The sequence below is a fragment of the Lissotriton vulgaris genome, chromosome 1_1 (assembly GCF_964263255.1).
Source record: "Lissotriton vulgaris chromosome 1_1, aLisVul1.2, whole genome shotgun sequence".
NCBI lineage: Eukaryota > Metazoa > Chordata > Amphibia > Caudata > Salamandridae > Lissotriton > Lissotriton vulgaris.
This window is the reverse complement of record NC_141685.1, coordinates 357,097,223-357,109,910: the sequence shown is the minus strand read 5'-3', so window position 1 is coordinate 357,109,910 and position 12,688 is coordinate 357,097,223.

The window sequence follows — 12,688 nt, the reverse complement described above, 5'->3', positions numbered from 1 at the left end:
GCTAGTGGGCCTGCAGCACTGATTGTGCCACCCACATGAATAGCCCCAAAATGGTGTCTCAGGCCTGCCACCGCAGTGCCTGTGGGCAGTCTGTGAACTGCCATGTCCTCCTGGTCAGTGTCCCCACTGACCAGGCCTAACCCTTCCCTTTTTGTGCACATTGGTCACCCCTATGGAAGGCCAAGATACCCCCCGGGCAGGGTGCAGTGTATGTGAATGGTAGAGCATGTACTGGTGCAGGTGACATGCTCTGGTAGTGAATTACAGCCATTTTCGTTTTTCACTATTGTAAGGCTATCTTGCTCCATAGGTTAACATGGGGTATGCTGGCTACAGTGGCTACCTGCATTTCTTCCAATAGGAACACGATAGGACATAAGAGTCTAATATCCCTGATCTCAGAATTTAATAACATCTTTTAGGAAAGGTTGTTTTTGAACCCTGTGTTTGAGAACAGCACTTTTAGAAAGTTGCTGTTCTCTTGTCTGACCTTCCTGTGTGCCTTGGCCTGTTTGTGTATTGACTGTCTGGTTTGAGAGTGACAGGGACTGGGGAATCACCAGGAGGTTGGCTGAGTCAGCCCTAGGCTGAATGACTGCATTTGCAACTTGAGTTGTGGAAAGAGATAGCACCTGGGGCTTAATAGGGCTGTGCCTGCCTTCCACAATGCTGGCTCCACCTCCTGCTGAGCGGCTGACGACCCTGCCCCTCTCTCTGAAAGAAAAGAAGACGCCAGGAAAACAAAGTGCTCAAGATACACACAGAACTGGTTCAGACCGGGCTCAGGGTCCACATGCACAAAGTGAACAAAGACCTTTAGGGGTATAACAAGTACAGGACCCCTGACAACAGAAAATTTGATCATCCGTGGAATCAAGAAGGAACCTCTGCCATGGAGAAAGCTGAAACTGAAGAAGGAAGATTGTCCAGCTGTTGCTCTGCTGGATTGCCCTGCTGTTGCTTTGCTGCCAAGGAGAGGGGAAGGACTTTGCTTTGTGCTGTATCCCCTTGCTTGAAGGAATCTCCAAGGGCCTGAGAAGAGCTGGCTCCCTGTTCTGAAGTCCCTGGAACAAAGGGACTTCACCCCTAGCTTCCGCTAAGCTCTACTGAGAGAGTTCTGTACTTCCTGGAGTGCGTGGCCCATGTGTGGTGCCTCTGGAAGTTGTACCTGTGCTGGGAAGCTGGAAACCAAGATTTGAGATTGAGAGACTTTGCTACAGAAAAGTTATTGCATCGCTCGATGCGGAGCGCATCCCCGACAGTGCGAGGAAATTCCTGCCGCTACGAAGGTCGAGATCGTCATAGCGCCTGTTGCCGCTGTCAGAGCCGTTGCATCCTTCGTTTGCGGGACGCACCCGATCGGTAGGAGAAGCCTAACATTCCTGCGAGTGTCGTCGCAGAGCCTGTCGTCGCTGGGTGAGATTGCCGCACCGCCTGCTTGCGGACCCCATCACGTCGCTGCGAACATCGTTGCAGAGCCATCACATCAAGGAGCTGCGAGAGAGAGATTGCCGCTGGATCACGCATGGTCGCCCCGGAGATCGCCGCAGCCCCTACGAGATCGTCGCATCGTGCCTATGCGAGAACAAACTTCCTACGGAACCTACGCACCAGAATCCATACAAGTGGCCTTCCTGCCCATACAGACCGGATTCGTTGCAATACGCCCACTGCTGCAGCGGGGCTGTTGCATCGGTTCCCCAGGGTCTCAGGAGCAACGCATCGCTTGTTTTCTACCGCACCAGCTTCTCCTTTTGGAACTTTGTCACAACTAAAGGTACTGTGAGTTAAACGTGACGCAACTATGAACTTTTCACGCAACTGTGGATTATTTTATCGCAACCTAAAGAACTTTTTTTGCAACCTTAAGAACTCTTTTGAAACCATATTCTTGAACTATGTATGTTGGATTTTTGTTGTTGTGGTCTTGTGTAGTTTAGATTAAATACCTTTATTTTTCTAAACTGTTGTGGAGTCAGTTTGTGGTGTTTTCACTGTGTTACTGGGAGTGTTGGTACAAATACTTTACACATTGCCTTCTGATTAGCCTTGACTGCTCGTGCTAAGCTACCTAGAGGGTGAGCAAGGGTTATCTCAGAGGGTTTCCTCCTTACCTTGACTAGAAGCAAGGGTCCCTATTTGGACAGTGGTACCTACCTCTGCCAACTAGAGACCCCCAGTTCTAACACAGGTCATCTATTAGATCCAGTTTTTTCCAATCTACTTAGCTTGTGCTGTGTTTTGACCCTCCCTGTCATCTGGTCTGATCATTTTATAGTCGCCTTTCGGCTCACGGTAGAGCAGACTAATCCATTTTTACTCAATTTGGGAAATAAATTTGTGTCTAGAAATTGGAGTAAACTTGATATGGATCGTTTAAACCATCATTTATTGGAAACCATGCCCTCTATCAATCAAACCTCGAGGACCGCATTAGGGACTATTATGAACTGGATCTCTAATTCAGTGGAGCTCTGTCTCCCTCTGTCTCTCAGAAGGTGAAAAATCACTGTTCCCCGGCCCCCTGGTACTCACCTACTTTACAAAAAGTGAAAAGTAAGTGCAAAGCATTAGAGAGACACTGGGGGAAAGATTATGCCTCAGAATCTAAAGTAAGATGTAAACAATCAATCAGAGAGTATCATTCTCTCTGTAATATTGCCCAAGCCGAGTACGTAAGTACCACTATCTCTAATGCTCAAACTGACCTAAAGTCCTGTTCAATTTGGTTAATGGAACTTTCTGGTACGGTTTGTCAAACTCCACAACCAACTCTATTACAATCACAATGTGAGGAGCTTGCAATATTTTTTCTTGATAAAGTGGAGCAGATCTATTCCAGATTAAATATCTCTAAAATGTCTACTCCTCAACAATTCATGGTTACTACTGGTGTATTAAATCCTGGAACTCAGCTAGTGGTTCAGGATGTGAACAGTATGAATAAACTTGAACAATGGACACTGTTTGACATGATTTATTTGAATCGTGTCTTAAATAGCGTTAAATCAGGTTCCCCTCGGGACCCGCTTGCTATTACTATACTGCAAAAAATTAACCCTTCTATTCTAGAGCAGATTAAGGAGCTACTTAATGCCTTCCTACGTGAAGCCCTGATTCCTCCTGAATGGAAGCATGCAATGGTCCTTCCACTGTTAAAGAAACCTAATGCTGACCCAGCCCAAATTTCCAACTTTCAACCCATTTCTCTACTCCCAGTTTTCTCCAAGTTATTGGAGAAACATGTGAATTTGCAATTAACTCACTATGTGGAGTCCCATAAGCTCTTACACCATTTCAATCAGGGTTTAGAGAAGGGTATTCTACAGAAACCATACTTTTGGGAGAGAGTGAAATGCTGCGTAGCCATTTGGATGTTGGGGACACTCTGGAGCTCATATTGTTAGACCTGAGCGCCGCATTTGATACAGTGTCCCATACTGTGCTCCTGCAAACACTTTGATCCATTGGTGTGACTGGAGTTGCTTTGGGATGGATAGCAAATTTTCTGTCTGGTCACACATTTCAAGTTTCTTCCTCTACAGCAGTTTCCAAAGTTCATGCTTCCTCTTACGGAGTGCCACAGGGCTCGATTCTTAGCCCTTTATTGTTTAACATTTATGTTAAACCATTGGCTGATATTGCGGAGGAGGCAGGGCTGTCAATTGTTTCCTATGCTGATGACACCCAAATAGTCTTCTCCCTCTCTGCTAAAGGAGCCTTTGGGCCCTCTTTTCTTCAAGCTGGATTGAGTAAAATCATGTGGTGGATACAAGTCAATTCACATAAGCTTAATGGAGAGAAGACAGAGGTGCTCATCCTAGGGAAAAATAAAGAACTCTGGGGCCCCCAACACTGGCCTCCTGAATTGGGTGTTCCCTCTCAGCCTACTAAACAAGCCCGTAATTTGGGTTTTGTAATCGATGATCATCTCTCGATGAGGCCTAAGCCATAAAGGTGGCTGCAACATGTTTCTCCATTCTTAGATGGCTCAAAAAGATTTTATGGACGCTGACGGAATCTACAAAAGAACGGTAGTCCAGGCTTTGATCACCTCTCACCTGGACTATGGCAACATCCTTTTTCTTGAAGCTAATAGGGAGGTGATTCATAAGTTACACATTTTTCAAAATGCTGCTGCTCGTCTGCCCTGCCAGATTCCCAAATTTTCTTCTGTGTCTAGTTCTTTACGCGATCTCCACTGATTGAAAGGGGAGAATCGCATTAAATTTAAGACCTTAACCTATATGTATAGGATTAAAATGGGTAAGGCTCCCCAATATTTGAGATTCATTGCTCAATTGTACGTTCCTCCTCGTTCTCTTCGTTCAGCCAACCAGACAAAATTTGTGGTCCCAAGGTATAGATTATCTAGAGTAGGCGGTCGATCCTTCTCCTACCTAGGGCCTACTTTGGGGAATTCTCTTCCTTTGTCTTTAAGGAATGAGCCTAGTTTTGTGCACTTTCGTAGGATGTTGAAAACTTGGCTTTTTAATCAATAGGAGTCCATCCGTATCTGCATCTGACCTCTTTTCAGGCGGCGCCGGAAAACCCTTGGGTAGCTGAGCGCCTTATAAAATTAAATAACATAACATAACATAACACAGCTCACTGCTTCAGTTGTTACAGTGTGCTCTTCACAGTCACACATACAGTGCCTCTGTCAACTGACATAGTGCAGTGGAAATGCCCCCGCCTTTCAGACATTTTAAGGGGGGGTCGTTCATTACAGCTGTGTTGAAATCTCCTCTGCTAAGTCCTTTGGCCAGCTGCTAGGTGTCCTTGTCCCCTCTCTGAGCAGGAAGGCAGGCTTCTAGGCATTAGCCAAACCCTCAGCTCTCCAGCTACTGGCAGATTTCAACTGATGACCCCTTACCTCCGAAAGACTGGCTGCCACACTCAAAGCAGCCACAGATCACAATAGCTCTTTTAGTACTCTATGGAGCACTCCCTTTCTTGGTCAAGAAGTACTTGGAACGGCAACAAAGTGAGGTGTTATGGGTCCTACCTATAAACTGGTTTTCCAGATGTTCCATTACCTAGAGTGCAGGTAGTCCAATTGGGATGGTTCCTTTTTAAGTTTAATTTCCTGGCTACATCACAAACACAGACTTTGTGCAAGGTAATGACGCTCACAGCAGGAAGTGATGATGCTGGCTCCATGCAGGAGTTTCCTAAGAAATTATCACAATGAAGTGTGAAGACCCAGCAATCATCAGCTTCGCTGAAGTAGCACTCAAGGTAAGACAAAACTGGCATGCTTTGCCTAGAATCTCTGGTGGTTTTAGGAGAAACTGCTATCTCACCCTGCCATCAACCAAGAGTCACTGCTTAGGAAGAACTAATTAGTAATCCCGCTAAAAGGTCCTCATAGAATTTCTAAAAGCAGCCCTGTCTCCTTCTTCTCACACTTTAGTGTCTTTCGTTTCACCTTTAAGCTGCAGGATTGCATGTAATACACTTCCACTGTCTGACAAAGCTAAATTCCATCCTTCATCTTGTACCATGTCAAACCAGGATCCCACTGGTTTCAGCAACCATACTCCCAGCACAACACTGAGTCATGCCAACACCCATACCTCTCACACAATCACTCTACATGAACATGGGATGTCAGCAGGTGCCTAAGCCCATCCCAGACTTACCTAGACTAGTCCTCTGACCAGCCAAGGCTCTTTCAGACTCAGTTCCCTGCCTCTGCTGCTACTGTTGCTCTCTCTCTTCCTTTGGTCCTCTTTCTCTCCTGGTCCTCTGCCCTCTCTATCTCTCCTTCGGGGTCTTATCTCCTCCTTTCTCATTCTCTTCATGCCACTCTTGAACTCCTCTGTCCTGTTTTTGTGCCCTTTTTCACCCCCATTAGTAGCCTCTCTGTCCCTCTTTTTACTCCTTTATAGCACTCTTTTGTGACTTCCCCCTATTTCTAGCCTCCTTGTCCCTCTTTTTACTCCTCCGTCTCACTTTTCTGTGCCTCTTTGTGCCTGTTCCCCTCATTTCCAGCTTCTCTTGTGCCTCTTTTTTTACTTCTATGGTGCATTTTTGGTCCTTTTTCTTCCTTGTATTTAGCATATTTCTCCTGCTCTCCTTCTGCTCCTCTCACGCTCTTTTTGCCACTCCCACCACCATTCTGCTTTGTCTTCTTCTCCCCATGTGTAAGCCCATGATCTCCTCATCTCCCCCTGCGCCTATTCCCACATTCCCTTCTCCTTACCAGCTCTCCTGTACAACGTGTTCCTACCTCTTCTTCCTGTGCCTGCCAGTCCCGCGCACAACCTCCCCACACTCCACCCTCCTCCAAGAACTATTTAATGCCAGCCACAGCGTGTACAAGGAGCGGGTGTGCCAAAGGAGAAGTCAGTGTACACCCGTCCGTGCTTGGACTTCTCCCATCGACACAAACCCTGGTCTGATTGGCCTCTGCTGATACACCGCAGCGTTCCATCACTCCCTCAACTCAGGACACCAAGCCACACACTATTTCAGCACCACACCCCACGATACTGTAGTGCCCTTCACATGCACTCACTGCCAACTCACCTGCAGCACCATACCTTCACACAACCCCCATACTATAACAACACCTATGACCACCAGGGCTAATGCCACACAACACACAAAACCAGAACTACGACTACCACTCATATGCATGTTTCTCCATAAGCGCTTGCTCAACCAATATCCCACTGAGATCGGGACCTCTTCAGCAATAACACGCCAGACCTCCACTTCATTATGGCAACCTGACTCATCCCCACTTCGCTGTGGCTATCCCTTCACACTACAAGATCTTATGACAGGATCACCTTCACAGGGCATGACACCTCATACTCATCCACAAGGACACCACCAAGTGCATCACACCCATGGAAATCATTACCCCTTCATGGAACACATGCACTTCAGACTACAAATGAACAACAGATTCACCATGAAAGGTGCCCATGCATTTTGATCACAAGGACCACAAACCAACTTCAGTAACCTCATTACATACTTCATCTGTCCTCTCACCATCATCTCCATGGACTTCGTGCCACTATGCCTGGGTGGGTCACTCCACCACTGTTCAAATGAAATTTCATTGTGGCTAGTGGACTTTCAGCTTCCCAAGGAAGCAGAATAGGGGTAAACACATCCATCCATCCCCCTGGGAGGCAGAAAGACTGATTGTACCTTTTGACCAATCTCTCGGCTCCAGTTTCCTGCAAAAGTGATGGAAAACACCATCAACAAACAACTCACCAGTCACCTTTAACTCCACAACATACTGGACCACACCAACATACTTGAACCCGCCGGGACGCCCCTTTGCCGGGGCAGCTGAGTGCTATCTAAGACCCTATAACATAACATAACATAACATAACATAACATAACATAACATAACATAACATAACATACCATAACATAACATAACATAACATAACATAACATAACATAACATACCATAACATAACAACTGCCTTCACTTTCACCATCCCAACAGACACCTGCGCTGTCGCACCATCATTTGAACACACCTCACCACCACATTTACAAAAGGAGACTAGGAGGTTGAGTATTCAAATACATCACAACCAAGACCTGGAATTACCTTCCTCAACAGATCAGGACCTCCTCATCACTTCTTGAATATGACAAGAAGCTGAAGACCTGGATCTTTGACTAATTCTGTGGGCCGGACACCCTAGTCCTATGCCTGCACTCCTGCTCAAGTATCTGGATGCCTGCACTGGTGATTATTTGTGCCATGAATGAATTAATTAATATTGCAATTGTAAACCGCAACTGTTACTCCAAATGGAGCATCCTGGCGCTGAGCCGAGAAGCATAGAGATCATAGCTGCAAGATTGAACATGAGCGAGGATGCCTGCACAAGTGAAAGGCACAATGAATCAGAGGCTGTAAAGATTCGAGTTTCACATTTTTCTTAAAAAGCAATTCTGAGTCAATGAATCTCTGATGCCTGGGTAGTTAATTCTAGTCCCTGGTCCCCAAGACAGTAAAAGATTTGCCACCTTTGGTTTTACACCAAAAAGATTTGAGAAGATTAGCAGATGAGGATCGGAGAGTCTGAGCGATAATGTAATGAGTGAATGTGGAGACTAGATATTTTGGTCCTAACGCTCAATAGGCTCTAAAAGTGAGCAACAGGGTTTTGAACAAGACCCTTCTATGTATTGGCAACCAATGAAGGGCTTTAAGAGCCAATGATACAGAGAAATGGCTTGGCAATTTCAATACAAGCCTAGCAGCAGCTTGTTACACCATCTGCAGCTTCTGTAATACTTGCATGGTGGCGCCTGTGTATAAACTTTTACAATAGTCCAGTCTCAACATAATTAATGCAAAGGCCACTGTTTTTCTTGCTGCAAAGGTTAGATAGTAAAAGAAAATCAAGGATTTAATTAAATTGAAGCACATTCCTGCCACTCCTAGTGCTTGTGAAGAAAAGGAAAGAGGCGTAAAATTTCACACCAAAGATTGTGTTAGGCGGGGGGATAGGCCACGATAATACCAGATCAAAGGGGTTAGTCTTCCCTAAAAGCATAATATCTGTCTTGTAGATATTGCATTTAAGGTGTTGGATTGCATCCACTGGATAACCTATATTAAGCAAAGCTTAAAATTGAGCTTAGAGTCAGTTGATTATTTGTCAATCAACTGCGTATCATCGGCATATGAGGTTATACCAAAAGAGGAGATCAGCATGATGAGTGAGGCCATTTATATTTTAAATAATGCAGGGCTAAGAGATTAGCACTGCGGAACACACAAAGTGATGGTCTTTTCAGGTGATAAATATGGTCCTAGTACCACTGTTTGCCTGCGATCTGAAACGAAGGATTTTAACCAAGCCAGGACCAGATGGAAAAGGCCACAATTTTTAATACGCTGCAATAGGATGTTGTGAGAGATGTTATCACATGTGACTGATAAATCTAATAAAGTCAGAACTGCATTCTTTCTTGCATCTAGAGTTAACTTTAAGGTATCTGCAAATTCCAGCAGTGCTGGCTCTGTAGAGTGTTTGGACGGAAGCCAGATTGTTGGCCTCTTACAAAAAATTCATCAGGTGACTATTTACCAGTTTATTGACAATTTTCCCAAAGGCAGGGAGTAGTGAGATAGGATGAAGGTTAGAAGGAGTAGTGAGGACCGCTAGATGTTCCTTCTGTAGTGGCTTAACAGCCGCAAACTTCCAATCTGGGACTCCTGCAGTGGCTAACGAGGAGTTTATTATTTTATTGATCACATGGTTCACAATGTCCACAATTGTATGAAGAATGGAAGGAGGGCAAGGGTCAAAATGGATGCCTGATTTGCAAGAAAGAATAGGTTGTTGGGACTGAGCTAAGCACATTTTTTAAAAGGCTTGGAGAGAGTGTCCCAAGTGAGGGGAGTCCACCTCTGAATCAAGTGTGGACAAAGGAGTAGTGCTGAACTCACATTGGCTGTTCTGACATTTTTCTTCAAAAAAGGAAGACATTTGATTACATAAGGTCTTCGAGGGGGGGGTTATCCTTATCTAAAACTTTTGGTTGTAAGAATGATTTAACAGTTGTAAAGATAGATTTATAATTGTGTTGGAATTCTGTTATCTGCTTAGAAAAGTACATCTTGTTGGCTATCTCTATCTGAGCATGATAGACTTTTAGGATCACTCTAAATTGCACCAAATCTTCTGCCTTAGAGGCTATCTTCCACCTCCGCTCAAGCTGTTTGCAGCGGGGCTGATGATCTGCTAAAGCCTGAGTATATCGGGGGCTGAGGTCTCTGTTTCCTCTTTATGTGAACAGCTGCCATTAGTTTATAGATGACCTGAGTGATCCAAGTCTTGAAAATCAAAACGTCTTCCGTAGTGTTTCACAACAAAGTAGGAATGGAGGCAGAGGCATATCTGGTCAGCCATCCACTTGGCCCATTTTCATGTCATTTGCAGGGCTGGCGCTGAGGGGACAAAAGAAGATATGGTTGTCTGAGGTTTGATACTGAACGGGATCAACATGTCATCTGACAATGCCTGACGGATGAGGTGTTCAACTGTAAGTATTGAAAGATTGGGACAAATTCCTTCTACAGTGTGTCCTGCAGAATGTGTGTGGTGTACCACCAATTGTTGACGCACAAAAGTATTTAGTGTGTCCATAAAATTTGCTACTTAGATTAAAGTCTCCCAAGATGGTAAAGTTTGAGTACAGAAGAACCTGTAGGGATAAATCATCTCCTAAGGATGCTAGAAAACAGGAACTGGGGCACAGAGGTCAGTAAACAAGCCCCCCAGGGATAGGCAGGGAAGAGCTAAACCTAAAACAGAATCAGAGGCTTTCTGCTTCTTTCAAATGGTCTAGATCAAAGTTTAGGCACTGATAGGAATCTCGAAAGACAATTGCAAAACCGCCTCAACGGGCCTTATTTCTATCATTTTAAATAACAGTATAGCCTGAAGGTAAGGCCTGGACAATATCAGGATTACACCATTCCTTAAGCCACGATTCAGTGATAAAAAGAAAATACAGCTGAAAATCAAGAAGCAAGTCATTGATGTCTTAGGCATGTTTGCAAAGGGAACAGGCATTCATAAGGCCACCATGTAATGGTTTTACCGATTAACTGCAAATATGGGTAGTAGGAGGTTCAGCGAAGGAACCAAGCACAGTTCTGCAGTTAATGCCTGGCAATGGGCCTTCCATTTTACTAATGTCACAGTGCTTAGAAGTAGTGTTCAATGCTATTAAAAATACAGATGTCATTGAAATACTTGGCTGAGATCAGGTAGCATACCTGGAGCTGACAGCATTCCGGACACGAACGGGCGCAGACGGGCTTGCCGTCCACAGTGCCAGGGCACAATAAGTACTCCTGCCCGCTAACCGCTAGAGCGCCAAATCCAAAAAAGATGTCCACTCTTAAAGGAACACCCGAACTCTCAGAAGGGGAGTTCAGCAAAGTGCAGAGTGCAATTCATGTAAATTTAATTGAATTTGTACGCTTTCTAAAATCAATTTTGGAACAGTTTTTTCAGTTAATTCCCTGTTAAGCATTCCCCTAATTTTGCAGATAAAGTAAAAAAAAATCCCAATAACATAATATAACATTACAACATAACACAAAGGTCTGGGTGTTACATCAAGCTTAACTTTACCCAAGTGGGGACCGTTGGCACCCCCTCACTACTCCTGAACCAGAAAAAAGGTCTGTTCAGCATTATCAATCCAGAATAGTCGATATGCTGCCGCCACCACCACTTCATGGCAGTAACACAGATCATGAATAGTATGTATTTATTTATTTTGGGGCCTTTGTAACATGCTACTACCTGTCATGTGGATGCCTCAAGCAAACAGAATGTGGGAGGAGTTGTTGACCCAAAATTAGGCAATTTTAGTGAAAGCACTATCATACTAGGTCAATAGTAGTCCCACAAAGGAACTAAAAGATAATAATGCTTTGAATGGAAAGTTGCCCAGATCCCAGATGTTAAGGCAGACCAGTCTTAGGCATTTGACCTGTGAATTGTGATAACGTTTAGATAGGTAAATACTGGTAAGATAGGATTATCCGAATGCCATAGTGAACAGGATTTCCTGAAAAGTTGTCATTTTCCAGTCTGAGGTGATTAGGTAATGAATTCTATAGGAAAGTGCCTTGATGAAGAAGAGTGTCATCACTGTATCTTTTATATCTTAATTGATGGGCAGACAGCAATCTTTAATTGGAAGATCTTAGGGCCATATTACCAAGATGTGCGTTAAAAAACGCACATCACACATTTCCCTATCGCCGGCTATCGCCGGATTTTATCGCTGTGTTAGCGCGTCATTATCAACGCGCAACACGTAGGCGATATTAAATCCGGCGATAGCTGGCGATAGGGGACATTAGTGCGTGAAAACAAGCATTGTTGTCACGCGCTAATGTGTGCCTTGATAATATGGGGGGGGGTGGATTCAGCTTTATGATCCACACCCCCATGTTATTAATGCCTAACACCTGATCAGAGGAAGCGTTGGGAGACCTGCGATAAACAAGTTTATCGCAGGTCTCCTTCTCCCAACGCCTGCCTTGGTAATTGGGTGTTACCACCTCAAACCACATTTTACATGTGGTTGGACGTGGGAACGCCCACTTTGCATGTCATTAGCGATGTTTCTCGCTGACATGCAAAATGGGCTTGAGGCAGGCGTTAGCTTGCCCTTGTTAATAGGGCACTAGAAGTATTGCCGCTTTCTCGGCACAATTCGCTGAAAAAGCGGCGGTACTTCACCTTGGTAATATGGCCCTTAGTCTTTAGGATGGTTTGCAGGAAACGAAAAGACCAGTGATGTAGTTCAGAGTGTGGTTGCTTATTTCCTTGTAAACACTGCTCTTTCCTTCGGATGAAGCCAGTAGAGAAATTTGAGAGCATGGATGACATGATCATGGTATTTGAGACTTAACACAAGTCATGCAGCATTATTTTGTACTTGGAGTCTGTTGAAGGAAGTAATGGTGAGTCCAACATAGAGCCAATCAAAGTAATCCAGGCAGAGAAATACCACAGGGGGGACCAATTTGATTTTCTGCAAGCAGGGTAGCAACTGCAAGATCCCATTCTGTTGACAAAGGTGGAGAAATGTATTTTTGCACACACCATTTTTCTGATGGAAGAATGACACCACTATTACCAATAACTCACAGGTTGTACGCT